Source organism: Phacochoerus africanus, chromosome 9, assembly GCF_016906955.1.
Source record: "Phacochoerus africanus isolate WHEZ1 chromosome 9, ROS_Pafr_v1, whole genome shotgun sequence".
Classification (NCBI taxonomy): Eukaryota; Metazoa; Chordata; class Mammalia; order Artiodactyla; family Suidae; genus Phacochoerus; species Phacochoerus africanus.
In genome coordinates, this window is record NC_062552.1 from 75,396,134 (window position 1) to 75,412,379 (window position 16,246).

General features: G+C 42.1%; 1 protein-coding gene across 4 annotated transcripts in view; it reads left to right on the plus strand.

Annotated features, from left to right (window-relative positions):
- The window catches only part of STXBP6 (syntaxin binding protein 6), a 251,503-nt gene that overhangs the window by 13,666 nt on the left and 221,591 nt on the right, over nucleotides 1-16,246 (plus strand). The window contains exon 2 of one of the 4 annotated variants that reach the window (XM_047795255.1): nucleotides 13,528-13,659. The exons of the other annotated variants lie outside the window; for them this stretch is intronic. The gene's annotated coding sequence lies outside the window, so the exon portion shown is untranslated. The remainder of the gene's footprint in view (nucleotides 1-13,527; nucleotides 13,660-16,246) is intronic. 4 annotated transcript variants of the gene reach the window in all.

Consider the following 16,246-nt stretch of genomic DNA (forward strand, 5'->3'; position numbering starts at 1 on the left):
TCTATGTAAAAAATCTTTTTCCCAAGGGGCACATGTATAGATCTGACCAGAGAGGAAAAATAATACTGAGTTCTTTAATATGCATTTATTCCTGATCTTAAGAGAAAATTACCCATTAGTTTTCCCTAAAACAGCCGAATGGCTTTGGTGTGTAATAAAGATCTGCCAAAGTTATTCCTGAAAGAAGTGCCTTGGGTGGATTGCTCTCAGATGGACCCTGGAGCATCCAGCTAGCCCTGAGATGTGAAGGGCCTGGAAGAGACCCAGAAATACACTGGGAGGTCCCACAGGCTTGTTCTCGCCCTTCCTGGCTCATGGACCACATCAAGGCAGCCCTTTCCATGGCCCTTGGGGATGCTGTCTAAAAGCTGAGTACATGGAATGCAGAAGCTACAGCCTATTTTTCTGGTTCAAAGCAGTAGCAAAGACGCCTCTGGACCTCTCTGACTGCACAGTATAAGTTTCTTCGTTTGATGGTTTACTTATTGTTAGCACCTTGCATGCTGTACAGCTTCAGTTTTCAAGGCAAAGCCCTGGGCTGTGGGTAACCAGATAACCAAACTGTTTCCTAAACAGATTAGAGTTTTATTTCATTCACAGTCACACAGTTTTCCCTGGATAAAATGAGATGGCAGATTAAAAAAAAAAAAAAGTGAGGATATTTTAATGAAAACCTCCCCTGGTAAGACACTCGTTTCCTATCACATTTAATTCCTGTAGAGTATTCTAGAGCAGGTGTGAAGAGCCAGGTGTTGCTAAGAAGCACTTGTCCCCCAGTGACTGTGAATACTGATGTGGCCCCTTGACCTGTTTTCTCAGCAGATTACGCGATCCTGTGCATGCGTGCAGGCCGAACACCTTGGGTTTGGACTCAGCCGGGGGGACGTCTGTGCTTATTATTCACCTCCTGCCAAAAGAAAGAACCTTATAAGTAGCGCTTTGTGTTCTGAATTTTACAGCACACTGAGTAAACACAAGTTACATGTTGTGAAGGGAGGAAGAAAAAGGTCCGCCACATCTTTATTTCGAGTGGGTGTAAGTAAATGGCTGGTTCCTGGATGTGTAACTAGGATGTGGGTCACGGTCCTGCCGTCATCTCCAGCAGAGCAACAGTAAACATTCTCACCTGTGTTATCTTACAGGTGCAAGCCTCTAAAGTTCTTTATATCCTGAGACATTTTCCTCGAAGTTTTTTTGATTGGTTTTGCTTTTCCTCTTGCTTTGGGGATAAGGAGCCTCACATCAGTCAATCCCCGGTGCTTGCTTAATACTCTTAGGTTACAAATGAGGACCCCGAGGTAGTACGGTTCTGCCGTGAATCAGTGGTAAATCAGGGGCTCCTCATTCCAGCCTTTTGTTCCTCATTTCGTTGTGATTTTCTGAAATTTTGAAATATTTCTAAGATTCTCTGTTTTAAAATCTAACTTTCAGTTTAAGGTCATTCTGTCTTTTTTCCTTGCTTTGCGGTAACCAAAGCTTTAATTAAATTGGTCCAGTCCAAGGAGAGAGCCGTGCAATGACTTTGTCTTGTTCTAAAAGTAATATTAAATTTATAGCTCTATAAATAATATATACTGAATTTGACAGTATTATTTGTATGTTTGAGTAAATAACTCTGAAGTGTTCCAATATTTTATGTCTGATGTGGCCAAGTTTCCACTTGGAGGAGACTGTCTTTGTGTTGAAGCTCACTGCCCTTTCTCTGTCACCTTGGTCTTGGTGAAGGGTGAATTCTCAGACTCATGATTTTTCTCTTTTTTGGGGGGCCTTTTAGGGCTACCCCTGCGGCATATGGAAGTTTCCAGGCTAGGGGTCAAATCAGAGCCACAGCTGCCGGCCACAGCCACAGCCACACCAGATCCGAGCCACGTCTGCAACCTACACCACAGCTCACGGCAACGCTGGATCCTTAACCCACTGAACAAGGCCAGGGATTGAACTCATGTCCTCATGGATACTAGTTGGATTAGTTTCCACTGAGCCACAACGGGAACTCCAAACTCATGATTTTTCACTCTGAGTTTATGGAGGAAACCAGGATGTGTCTAATTATCATAGGGGCTGTCAGAAATTCTCCTCACAGTTCATTTGAAACCACTTTAATTAGAGAACATGTAATATAGCAACAGATTTTTTTTTTTTTTCTTTTAAAGAGGAGATCGGAGCAGATGAGCAGTTTTAGACCCCATAGGACACATGGGGATTGCTGCTTTAAAGGCCCAGGAGGAGCGAATAAGAACCCAACTCTCAGTCTTCACTGTGCTGTGGTGTGTAGGTGGATACTGATGTGCTCTGTAACTGGTCGTCTGTGATCTAGCTATTTCCCTTTAAAACCTGTCTATTTAAAATCAGTTCTCTCTCCCCCTGTCCAGCTCAGGGGGCATTTCTTTTTTTTTTTTTTTTCTTTTTCCTCTGCTGTCCTCGGAGCCAACCCTAAGGATGGAGAACCTTTGATGGAACAGCATCTTATCCTCAACTCAAAGTCTCACAGTCTTGATTAACTGGCAGATATTCGCTTCAAAAAAAAAAAGGCAAGACACTAGTGCTTAGAATCCTTAGGACTTATGGGGGCGAGAGTAAATGTACTGAGGGGAGAGCCAGAAAGCATGTTCAGAAGAGGTGGCCAGGCTCGTCTTGTGAATTGCCGAATAACTTGGCTCCCTTTGCCCATAGGACTGTCCTTCTTTTTCCCTGCCCCTATAGGGCAGAGTGCTGTCTTGGGTGCTAAGCTCAGATAGGCACAGATGACTGGTCTTTGGGGACTAGGGGGTGTTGACCTTTGTTTCTCTATTGGCTGGCTCCATCCTTCTTTCCCAGCTTTCTCTTTCCATAATCCCATATTATGAATGGCATGAAGTACCCTAATAGCATCATTCATTTTCATTCTTTTGCCCATGAAGTGCCTTTCTCCTCCTGTCCATCTTATATCTTTGCAGTCGTTCTTCAGACGCCACCTCTTTGAAACCTTCTGAGCCACTGAACTTGTACCCTGAGATAGAGTTGGTCTCTGTTACTCCAATGCCATATATAACTTATGCTCAAGTATGATTATTTGCCTGCATGTCTATACTGAACAGAGGGTTGGGACTGTGACTTGTATATCTTGCATCTTCAGCATGGTGCCTGGTATATGCTATGTACCCCAAAGGGGATAGATAGGTGGCTGAATGGGGCACATTCAAAGAGAACTTCTGAGAAGGGAGAAGGAACACATTTTTAGCTTGGATACCTGAGAAAAGCTTTAGGAGTGGATGAGAGAGTTGTTTTTTCTACATACTTATATTTATAAGTATATACCGTAAAGGATGGAAGTATGTGCTATGGAGTTGAGCTGTGACATTCTTTTTAGAAATCGGCAAGAGATAACGTTTCAGTCATTTGGCCTTACTTCTTACATCTTGATTGGAAGATGCAGTTTCTGTGTGTAAAATGAAATGATAGCCTATAAGGTAGATGCAAGGTTTGAGACTTTCAAAAGGCTCAGCTTCCTGCCTTATATGTAGTGAGGGCTCAGTAGGCTAAATGGTAGCTCTTGCCAACCATTGGCCTCTGGTGTGTGATAGAATTGGGGTGCATGTTATTAAGGTTCTGAGGTAGCCATTCTGCCATGCCCTGAAATACAAAATTTAGATTCATAGGTAACCACAGAATGTATGTCCAGGTATTAGAATTCATTGGAAATGGGATTGTGTAAACTTTCCTCCTCCTACTTATTTAGGACTTCTTTTTGGAAAGGAAATTGTTTAGTTCTAAACCAAATTTTTCATGCAAGGCATTAATAGGAGTCTTTCTAGTTGTTTAAAAAATATATGTTTTATATATATATATTACTTGCAAAAATTGTATTTCTACCCTTCCTTGCAGTTCTGGGGATCAGGTGGCATGCATTGCTCTTTCTGTTTTGATAAGGAAGCAAGTTGTGTTGGTCTGGACAGCTTGATTCTGGCTTATGAATGCCATTGTTTTTATGTGTACATTTCTGCCCCCATAATTGGAGATACATTTAGAAATCAGTGGTAGGAATTCCTAACAGTATTTATTTACACAATCATTCATACATTCATTTCCTGCTCTGCATATCACTCCTTTCCTCACCTGGTCCTTCAGTGCTGGATCTGACTGTTATTATTTTTTTTGTTCCTTTACATTCTAAGCAACTACTACAGCAGCCAGTGATGAAGACTACTTGCATATGCCTCTGAACCACTTCTCAGAATATTTTATAGCCTATCTGTTGCTGTTTGAGTATGTGGCCACTTTTATTTGTTGCCTGAATGTAGGTCATTTCTGCCGCAGTGAATTTCTGAGCAAATGAGAAAATGGAGATGAAGGAGCCATGGACACAATCAGGTGATATGGATCCCCACCCTTTCTGTCTAATTCCCAAATCCAAAATGCTCCAAAAGCTTTTGTAACCTATTTGATGACAAGATCTCCCTGAATGAGTATCCATTTATATTCTTCATTTATCTCATTTAGTGTGGTTTTTGGTAAGTTTTGATGCAGCAGTGTTACTGTGTTCGGAGTATGGGGCATTGACCTACACTCTACTGGTGGCATAAGGTATATATTACATTTCAAAAATGTCAAAATTTTTGCATTCCCAAATGCATCTGGCTGTATGGGATTTGAGAAAGAGATGTGGACCTGTAGCCTTTTTTTTTTTTTTTTCCTGGTCTTTTTAGGGCCGCACCTGCAACATATGGAAGTTCCCAGGCTAGGGGTCCAATCAGAGCCGTAGCTGCTAGCCTACTCTATAATCACAGAAACACCAGATCAGAGCCACATCTGTGACTTACACCACAGATCACAGCAGCACTGGATCATTTAACCCACTGAGTGAGGCCAGGAATTGAACCTGCAACCTCATGGATTCTAGTCAGGTTCATTACCACTGAGCCACGACAGGATCTCCTCTAAGCCTTTTTTTTTTTTTTTTAGTTGACAACGTTCCCTTGAGATTCTCTACTTAGCACCACCTTTGCGTGGTATGCAAACAAGGATGTCCCTGGCCTGTCACTCAAGCGGTATTTACTGAGCTTTGTACTAGGAATGGGGAAGAGTAAGGCACTGGGTCTCCTTGCCCTGGAGAAGCTGAGACTCATAACAGTGAGACAGGCGCTATACTAGCCAGTCTGTGGGCTCCAGGGTGTTGTAGAATAATCACAGCCAGAAATTTCACCAACATTGCAAAGGTAGAGAAATGTGGAAGAGGATATGATCAGAGGCAGTTGCGTATTTGCTGTGATGTTTGAAAAGTAAAGCCAGAAATGGGGCTGCAGAGGAACCGCTTTATTTTTTTAGGGTATCATACATATTGTCAGGTTTATTTAATTAATTTATTTACTTTTAATTAAAGTATAGTTGATTTACAATATTGTGCCAATTTCTGCTGTACAGCAAAGTGACCCAGGCCCATATACACATACACACACATACACACATAAATATACACATTCTTTTTGTGTGTGTGTCTTTTAGGGGCTAAAACTGAGGCGTATGGAGGTTCCCAGGCTAGGGCTTGAATCAGAGCTGTAGCCGCGGGCTTATGCCACCCACAGCCACAGCTACACCAGATCTGAGCTGCATCTTCGACCTATACCACAGCTCACGGCAATGCTGAATCCTTAACTCACTGAGCAAGGTCAGGGATCCAACCTGGGACCTCATGGATACCAGTCAGATTCGTTTCCACCGAGCCACAATGGGAACTCCATACACTCTTTTTTAAAGAGTGTCATCTACTAAGCTAAACAGTTAAAAATGTATCCTTTGGCAGTGAGTCTTTACATCTTGAGATGAATGATTGGGTTTGCATTTTGGGAAGAGCCCTTTGACATTGTCTTAATGGACCCCCAAAAGGAGTCATTGACATATTCTAAGCTGTAGGACATTTTACTAGTCCTATGTAAATTTTATAGTGCTATAAGCTTTGCATAAAATGTTCTCCAGCCTTAATTTCTTTTATAGTAGCCTTGAGGGATGGGTAGATTATTACTAAGGAAACGTTTCAAGAAATGACTTGCCCAAGGTCATATGCAGCAACTGGCTGCACCAGCGCTCCTAATTCTATATCTGTTCCTGCTTGAATGTGATATTATAACAAAAATTTTGATATAGTCCAGTTACTGAGCATGCTTAAAGGTAATCTGCCACCGGCATATCTTTTATATTTGTACTTGATTGGACTGTCAGTTCTTAAGGACTTCCAGTATTAAATTTGATGTGCCTTTGGCACAAAGATAGGCTCGCCATAGGCACCATCAGGAATTTACTTTCTTGGTGAAAGGAAGGACTTACTTGCTATCTCCTCCAGAGCCAGCACATTCCTAGGAAGAAGGAACCCTTATGAAAACAGAGGGACTGTCTCTCATCATGTGTGCTTACTTATTAGACGGTTCCTATGTTTAGGACACAGTGCTAGGTGCTGTGGGGAGTACAAAATGCGAAATAATTAGATTTAAATTTTTTAAAAAACCTCTCACAAATTAAGTCTATTCTATCTTATTCAGTTCCCATACCAAATTTCCTGGCTTTTTGTAGCAAATTTTCTTTTTAAAGGATGCTAGGTGTTGAAATCAAAAGGCTCCTTGCACAGGCTGATTAGAACTATTAGGCTCACACATTTGCTTTGCGGTAATTAGGTATAACATGGCACCTTTCCAAATGGTTATTTTTGAAACAGTGAAAGCAGCAAACAAAGTCTTTAAATAGGCATATTTTATTATAAAAGGATGAACGTTTTACCTTGACTCAATACTCAGTAACGTTGCCTCAGAAGTGAAAACTTCACGTGATTCATATTTAAAATTAATGGTTACTTATAAGTTTTGTGTCAACCCTACTGAGTTGGCAGTGAAATTAATGATGCAGTCTTTTTCTTACATGCCTAATGTATACCACTGTTTCTGCTAGCAGTATTTTTTAGGCTGTCCAGGAGTTAGAGAAAAAAAGTCTACATTATTCTGTCTTAGAATCCATGACAATTTAAAAGCATTTATCGAGTTGACTAAGTTCTGCTTTCCTTTACCATGTTCATATCAGAAAAGTTTTGGGGGGCCCCAGAAGAAATCCAAGAGATCATTCAGACCAAGGAGCTAGATTGCAGGAAAAACAGATTAGGAAACTGATTCCTGTGGGTTTAAGTCCATTCTCCATCTTATTAGTTGTAACTTTGGGCAAGTGTCTGAACCTCTGGCTCCTTATCAAAAAAGTGAGGCTTATGATAATGTTTTTCAAAGAGGCTAAGACATCCATTTTTATATGAAAACAACATATATTTTATAGTGCATCATATGTTGTGGTTTAATTTGTGTTTTTTAAAAAATATATAGTGGTATGTAAAATGATGGTGCATCTTACAATCAGTGATTTATTAGATTTGAAGCAATATGGTAATAATTTGCCTTACCAACCTCTTGGGTTGTTGTCAGAATCAGATCAGATGTTTGCTAGAAAACTACAGCTGTGTTGTTAACAAACATGAAAGCAAAAGCACCTTTCAAGCTCCCTTGGCGATTTTTCTGCCTTTGGTAGTTATGATGATACTTTATTTCTATATGTCTTAAAAATAAATTAGGAAGATATGGGAAATGAAAATTTTAAATTTAAATGAATTAAGATATCAAATGTCTTTCTTAAATATTTGAAGTAACAAAAGAATTGTAGTTGACTTCAGTTTGGATCCACTGAAAGATTTTATTTTTCTTTCAAACAATACCCCAGTTATGTTAGTCTGATTCCCCCAGACATCCTCCTCCACCCCCTGCCTCAAATAAGAGCACTGAGAAAGGCCAGCTTTGGATGGGAGAGAAGTGTGGGGTGGTAAGATCATTAACTTCATTTTGGGCAAATTGAATTTGAGATGAGTTTGAGGCATCCAAGTGGAGATGTTGAGTAGGCAGTTGAATTTGTGAGTCAGAGATAAAAATGTGGCATTTGGGGTACAGAGATGGTAGATGAAGGCTTGATCTTGGATGAGATCACCTAGGAAACGAGAAAGGAGGATTGGAACTGGAGGTTGACAAGCCAACTTCAGCCAGCAAACCTGTTTTATTTGGCCTGCGAAGTGTTTTTAAAATATTTGAACAAGTTGCTGTAGCATGTTTATGGTTTTTTGGCTGCCCAAATACACTTTCTCTTTTGATGGCAGCACCCTAATTTCCTCTGAAGAAATTCCCTCTTCTCCAATCTCAGACCTTCAGCTTAGATAACGTTATTCCCCTGACTCTGGATGAGATGTGTAACTCAGGGCTGGCCAATTGTTCCCAAGTCACCCAACCACAATGGTTGGTTCAAGAATGGCCTTGTCATCCAAACTGGTCCAATCAGAGGGAATTTCAATTTGGGGATGGGGGTGCTTCAGGAAGAGAATCTTTCTTGTTTCTGCTCAAACCTGGGAGGATGTGGTCTGGAGATCTGGCGGCGGCCTTGCTGCCATCGGGTAGATCTTATCTGAGAACTAGGGACATGAAAACTCCGGATAGAGGAACTGGTCCTGATCATGTTGATTAAATCTAGTGTCAAGCTGTATCTCTAGGCTTTGCAGTTTAATGAGCCAATAAATTCTCCTTTTGGTATAACTCAGGATTTCTTTTATTTGCACCAGAAGGAAATCTTAATTGCCAAGATTTAAAAAACCATGAGTTTTCATTTCAAGTCAGGACTTCTGGCTTGAGTGAAATGATTGTTGTTTCAGTAGGAGCATCTATTCTGCATTTTATTATAGTCTGTACCGCTCCCTACTGTCACCTGACCCTGAAGCCTCAGGTCTGTTACCATTTAACCTGTCCATTCTGCTGGGTTTTCAATTATAGGCCTGAGAGGAAAATGAAAGTCAACTTTGTTTTATTTCATTGTATTCCTTGCTTGTCCCTATGGGTAGTGGGCTTTTGACTGCTGATATAGGGTGAAAAGAGAAGGAGACTAGGCTTAAGCATTGACACCTAAAAGACTAGGCAGAGGAGGACAAGCCTGCAAAGAGAAGGGAGCCATGGTGGCTGGAAGAGGAACATTGGCTGTAGAGGCCAAAGTAAGGAGTGTTTCAGGGAGAGATTGAGCAACATGGCCAAATACTGTCAGGATGTGAAATAAGGTAAAGGATGAAAAAAAAAAAATACCTCTGACCTGAATTTGGCAACAAAGAGATCATTAATGATCTGAGCTGGAGCAGTTTCAGGGAATGATGGAGCCAAGCCAGACTGGAATGGGTTGAAAAACAAATGGGAGATGGAAAGGTGGGAGATACCCAAGGAAGACTGTTTTTATTTTTCCTGTGAAGGAAGCAAAGAAAGAAGGCACTAGCTAGGGACCAGTGAGGTTAAGGGTGGAATGCTTTAAAAATAGGACTCGAGGAAGTTGAAGTGTTGATGGGAAGGCTCTAGTTGAAAGGGAGACATTGATTATATAAACAGGAGAGACGAGACAAGGCATAATTGATTACACAAGTCTGCAAAGGTGGGATGAAGTGGGATCTAAAGCCCAGTGGAGAGGGTGACCTTGGATGAGAGGAGGGAACAGGAAGGCAGAAGCTGAAGGCTGGTAGTAAGCTAGTCTGGTAACTGCAAGTTGCCATGTGATGGGTTCCATTTCTCTGTTAGGAGGCAAGGTCACCTGAGAATAGGGATGATGGTGGCGGTGGGGATGTCAGAAGGGGTAGAAGAATTGAGGAGAGTGGGAGAATGAGTGAGAGATATGCATGGTGGGATCGCCCAGCACTGCAGAGGACTCATTTGTAGTTGGTGTCCATGAAGGAAGAGTGCCCAGGTGCATGGTTGTGGGCATTGACAGAGCCACTGTAGGATTTTGCCATGGCTGAAGGTCGGCAGAAGAGGAAGGACAAAAAGATAAGCAAGGAAGGTTGAGGGCATTTGGCAAGGGGGTTATGGAAAGCGTGCTTTGAAAATGTTGGCCTTTAGAAAGGAAGCTGAGTAAGAAAGGATGTGAAATGAAACTTCCGATGAGGTCCACATGGTTGATCCCAGAGGAGGGGATTTTAACAAGGAGGGCAAAGCTGAGGGTATTGTAGTCAGAGGAGGGACGTTTCAGGGAGTGATGGAGCCAGGCCAGGTTGGAGTGGGTTGAAAAATGAATAGGAGATGGAAGAAATGGGAGATACCCAAGGAGGACCATTTTATTTTTCCTGTGAAGGAAGCAAAGAATTAAGGCTTTCTGGGTGGTTGGGCTCAGGTGGAGTACAGGAGAGGTTTTGTTGGAGGTGAGGCAGACAAGGGAACAGAGACCAGAGTGTCCGTGGGTTTTGGATATCCACATCACCCTTGCTCACTACAGGATGAAGAGCAGAAAGGAAGATTTTGGCCAGGGTTCAGCCTCATTTGTAGTTGGACTGGCTGTTGAATAAGAACAGGTTATCCATTTCCTCTTAACCGCCTTCCTTTTGATTGCAATGGAAATTCAGCTGGAAGAGTGTATTTAAGTGGTTTGGGGCCCCACTCTGTTTTTGCAGAATTTCCTGAGAGTGATATCAGGAAAACTGTGTCTTTGATCGCTTTGTGCTACTACAGAAAAAGCACCTCATTTAAACCTCTTGGGTTCATAGCCTCTTCCATTGCTGGAATGATTTGGTGCTCTTTTGCATACATGATCTTGTTGCTTCTGAAGGGGACTGACAGTATAATCAAAACCTTGAAGAGGAGACCAGGTTGAGCCAAATCCCATGTGGCTCGCACTGTGATGAGCTTTGAAGGGAGGGTAGATAGGAAGCTATGTCGGGAGCATCTGTTGTCATTTGTGATGTGTGTCGTGCTTTGGCAGTAATCGAAGCTGAGCAGGCCCACCCCTCTGCAGTTTATAAGCAGTCATCTGAGAGCTCAAAAAAATAGTTCTCTGAATGGTACAGCATAAGAGCCAGTGTGGCTTATACTTGAGAGGGGAAAAGGGTTTGGAAGGCTCACCAAGAAAAAAAACACTTGGGTTTTGAGTTTAATAAGATGCCAAATCTGATCATCTCAAAACATCCGGAAGGGTGTGATAAAAATCCTCACCAAGTAATCAGGATGCAGAAGTCTAGAATCTTAAAAAAAAAAAAAAAAAAAAAAGGCACAGAGGCTTTCAGATATAGCATCTATTCATTACTGATGCTGAAACAATTAGGTAAACCACAGAGCAGGGGCAGAGGTGTCCATGTCTGCAGACTGAGGATGATGAGGGAAGACAGTGGGAGAAGCCCCCACCCCACCCCGCCTGCACTCAGAGATCTGCCTTGGAATGATGTGTCTTAAATCCCAGAGCAGTGCATTCTGCTCTCTGTCAGTCTATTTCCTTATTTCCCCCCAGGGAACCTGTTTTTTCATCCCTACTTTTGCCTGTACTTTGCCCCCTCCCAGTGCCTCTCTCCCCCTTTCTCCTTGTCTCATCCATTTGTCCCTGCCCAGTAACACCAAAGCCAAGTCCAAGATGATGTTAGATCTTTCCTTTCTCTGACTCCTTTGAGTCTATTGTTCATGTACCTTAGTAAGTTAGCTCTTCCAGTTATTTATCGATTGTTAAGTTTGTGAGAAGCCTTGGATTTCTTTCTTTCTCAAACTATTTGCAGAACAAGAATCACTTTACCCAACTCAAGGCTTAACAATCTGTAAGTTCCTTATACCCTGGTACATTCAGGAGTCTGGAGGCTTGGCTTCTCCTGTCTGGGACTTGGGGCCTTTAAGAATTGATTCATTTTTCTTCAATAAAGAGAACAAAGTGTTGCTGATGAGGCACTGCATGTCCTTGACATCTGCTGTTTTGTACTGTTTTACCAAAGCAATAATTTCGGCCCTGCCTTGATCATTTTTTTCTTGCTCTCAGAATAACTAAACCACCTGTTTTGTTATTAGAATTATTTTTTTTTTGAAAGCCTTAGTTCATTCTCAACATAAGTCTTTCTGTGGCTCATAAATTCCTCCTGTGTTTCTGTGGACATCTTTGCTAGGTATTGTAAAGCTTATGGTAAGGTGGACGGTGAGTGTAAGTCCACCAAGCCTTGCTTCTTGGGCTCAACAGAGCGGAGGCAGGGGTGGGGGTGGCAACGGAGGCCGAGTTAATTTGTAGCCAGGGAGCCTTGTCTTCCTTACGGTCCTTTGAGAAGCCTCAGTTGAGTTTGTAGACTGCCAAGAGCATTGCCTGGCATGGAGTAGGCCAGCACAGTAGGTCGCTGTTCTTACTGGGCCTGGGTGGCTGGTTAGAAAGATCCCACATTAAAGCTGATCAATTAAGAACTTACCTCCTAGGAAGTTCCCATCGTGGCTCAGTGGTAAGGAGCCCGACAGTACGCATGAGGATGTGGATTCCATCCCTGGCCTTGATCAGTGGGTTAAGAATCCGGTGTTGCCGTGAGCTGCAATGTAGGTCGAAGATGTGGCTCAGATCCCGCATTGCCGTGGCTGTGACGTAAGCTGGCAATTGAAGCTCCAATTCGACCCCTAGCCTGGGAACTTCCATATGCTGCAGGTGCAGCCCTAAAAAGAAAAAAAGAAAAAAAAAAAGAACTTCTATATGAGTTTTCAGGATTTTCATGTCAGAGGAGTTCTCTATACTGAGGCTAAAGCATAAACACTCTTGGGGTCATAGAGTGTTAACAGCTGGAAGGAAATAGATCTCAGCATCTAAAACGTTACAGAGAAGGAAGCTGAGGCCTGGAGAAGTTTGAGGACCGTCCCCAGGCCATACTGTTTATATTGGTAGATTAGGACCAGGATGCAGCTCTCTGGGTGTGGAACCAGAATTTTCCTACCAGATCAAGTGTGTGACTCTGAAAAGTGACTCTTGAGGGATTCATGTGGAAAGGGATAGAGTCTGCAGGGCACCCTAGCCCTGGGTGGTGATGACAAAGAATAGCATACATTTAGAGCTTTGGCCCCTGATATTTCACCACATTACTTCTCTCAGATGGTCGGACTCTGTGTCTGTTCCTTTTTAATTGAATTCTGGGTCAGCACTTTGCAAAACCAGGAGAGTCTGGGATGTTAGGGATAATTATAACCTCCCATAATATTAAAGGTCACAATTTTGAGGCTGCATCTGGAAAAGAGGGAGACAGAGGAGCCTGGGCTCAGGGAAGCCTCCTGGCCTTGTGGATTGGCTTTGAGTGCATTGCTGCCGAGGCCTGGGAGGTGCTCAGCATTTAGCTGTGTGAGGACTGAGTTGCAGGCAAGTGAGAAGCCCCTGGCAGTGGCTGAGGTCTGAGATGTATGGAGAGTTTCTGGCACTGCAGGAAGGATGAGAGAATAAAGAAGTGATTAAAAAAAAAAAGAAAGAAAAAGAAGTAATGTAGCACCATGATGACAGAACAGAAAGGAATACATCTGAAGATCAAAGGAAGAATGTTTTCTAAAACTGCTGCTGTCGGGAGCAGAGGATAATTGGATTGTAGGTTGTTGAGAACTCCTGTGTTTCTTCCCTTGAAAGAAGACATGGTAGTGACCCACAACCAAGAGAGTTTGGACAGGGAAAGCTCAGGGATGGAGGGCTGAGTTTGAGCTAGTGAATGGCAAGCTGAGGCTCAAACCCAACCATTTGGTTTCACAGTGGGACATCTCATCCGCTGTGCTGTCTGTCTGTCTGCTCGGCTGCCCACTGTAGTCCAAACCCTGGGAGGAGCCTCCAGGTCCAGGAAGTCCTCGTGCTCCCTGCTATCTCCTGGGGATTCCTTAGAGCCTGGTAAGTCATTGAGATGCGTGGTGACCCAGGGCCACCCTTAGTCAAATGACCATGATTTTTAGATTCCCATGGAATCTTCATCTTTTTATACTTTTGCATCCTTTCCTTACACCGTTAACCTTTTATCTTGGTAACTGAGTATCAGCTCGTTTTCTCTGCCCTTTGGAAGTTCCTAGTTAAACTTGGCTCAACCCAGGGCCTTCTCGTGATTCCACCTGTTCCTGTGTCTTTCTGCTCTTGTCTCCCACCCCCACTACCCCCGCCACCTCTGTGTGCAAACACACCGTCTCTATGTCACTCACATGAGTTCTGAGTACAGCATTTCTTCCCACGCCAGTTTCCATGGGAAACCGTGTCCCATCAGAGAGGATTCTGTGAAGACTTGAAGGGTCACAGTTTGGCATGTGTGATCTTTCCCCAGTTTTACTGATTCTACCCATATGTCATTTTCTTTCTCACTCAAATATCAAAGTTCTGCCCACATTGGGGCAGCTGTAGGACAAGGGGAAATCCTCACTTTATACCTTACCAACGAGCACAAATAAATACTGCCAATTTTCTCAGAATACTGGTGAATAAAAGATTTGTCCCATTAAATGCTTTTCAACTTGGGTGCAAGTATAATCAGAGATGCCTGATATCTAGTTGACTAGCACCATTGGTCTGTGCCAGTACTGGACGATTTCATGTTAATTGCTAATAAACATTTTACTGCTTACTCTGCGCTCTACACTGTGCATCTGGACAGCACTCACTCACCTCAAATTTATCTCCTTTATCAGCCAACTTCTCTGCAATGCAAGACTTATTAATTTTGCTTTTAGTTCTCATACCAGTTCCCATATTTTGAGAGACTGAAATGTGTGTATCTCATTCCATCTCCCTTTTCCCACTCTTTGTAGCCTGGAATATAATGATCTTGGTTGTTGGTTTTTTTGTTTTTTGGTTTTTTTAGATGTCCTATTTCACAATCCAGGAATCTCCCTGATGATACAACACACCTAGAATTTTCTTTTGAGCAAAAATTGTGTATGACATGAAAATATTCTTAAGACTTGTGTTCCTTTCTCTAGAAACATGTGAATTTCTCCCCCCCTCATCTTTATTGGCATAGATTGCATGAATGACTTTTTTTCTCAAGAGAGCCATGAGAGAATTAATGGAATTGGATACTAGATCTCCAAGTCAAAGGGCTTGTCAGAGGTTGGGGAATTACTCTCTTTAATTCTGAGGATTGCCTAGGCTCCCAGAAATCATGAGATTCTAGGTTCAGAGAGTTGAAAGCTGCTACCATTCACGACTGGCACCAGGTAAAGGGAAATCTAAATCTTTGTTTTGTTTTTTTTATTTTTTTTCCCTAGGTAAAAGTTAATTTCTGCTCCCGGGAAATAGAAGAGTCCAAGTTTAAAATAGCTTGTAGTGTTCACTGATGAGGCTAAAGAATTAGAAGTTTGTGAAATCTTTGTTTCTTGGATGAAAAAAGGGTAAGGGGGGAGGAGAGAGTAGAAAAAAGGTGTATTAGATTATAATAATAGTAGGTATAGCATTTATAGAGCATGTATGTGTTAGGCATTGTCCTAAGCCTTTTTCCATTTCTTATCTCAATTATCACAACAGCTCTATGACACTCCACTCTTTTATTTTACCCAGGAGGAACCCATGCTGCACAGAGAGGTTCAACAGCTTGCTCAAAGTCACACAGCTAATAAACGGCAGATTGATGCTTTCCACCTTGGCAATCTGGTTGACGGTTCACATTCTTTAACTCCAAGGTTACCATGCCATGTATTGAGTCATTTTAACTTTTCCCCTCACTTTGAGTACAGCCTCCCACAGTATATATAAAGCACAAGAGAAGTGGCAGTTTCAGCTTTTTTCCTTGTTGTTGTTTGTTTATTTAATAACAGGGTTAAAAAACAGGCAATGTGCAGTCTAAATCAAGTTTAATTAGACCCGTGTGGAAAACATAACAATTATCTATGCCAAATTTCCAACGTTTTTCTTTTTTCAAGTTCAATTATTAATAGATACTGGTGCACACATTCTTTCATTTATTTTCTAAGTGAAATGACTGAAGCGAGCCTGGATTCAAAGCTGTTGCCTAGTTCTCTAAGAATCTTTATCTGAAAGGAACATTTTCTCTAAAAAAGAAAAAAATCTGTTTTTGCTCATGGGACACAGCTTCCCTTGGAGAATATGGTGTTACCAGGTGTGGCATCTTGGCTTTAAATTGAATTTCCCTTTCCCTTCCTTGAGCTGATGAAACGGAGCAGGAGGGGAGGAAGGGGTGGTGGTGGACAGAGTATCTGGAGATATGTGGATCCATAAATGTATATAGATGTACATCTCCAGATCTGTCCAGTATCTGTCCTTGAATTAGCTCTCAGACACCCCTGTTTGCCCCCAGCTTCCTATGCTGAAACAGGTTTTAGGAGAACCTCAAGAAATTTTCTTGAGCTAGGTTATCACGATATCATTTTCTTTTTTTTTAAATTGCATCTCTATTTTTTAGAGGAAAATGGGGTACCTCCCCCTTCTCAAATTTAAAAAGGGTGTTTTTCTATTCATTTCATAATTTCATTAAAAA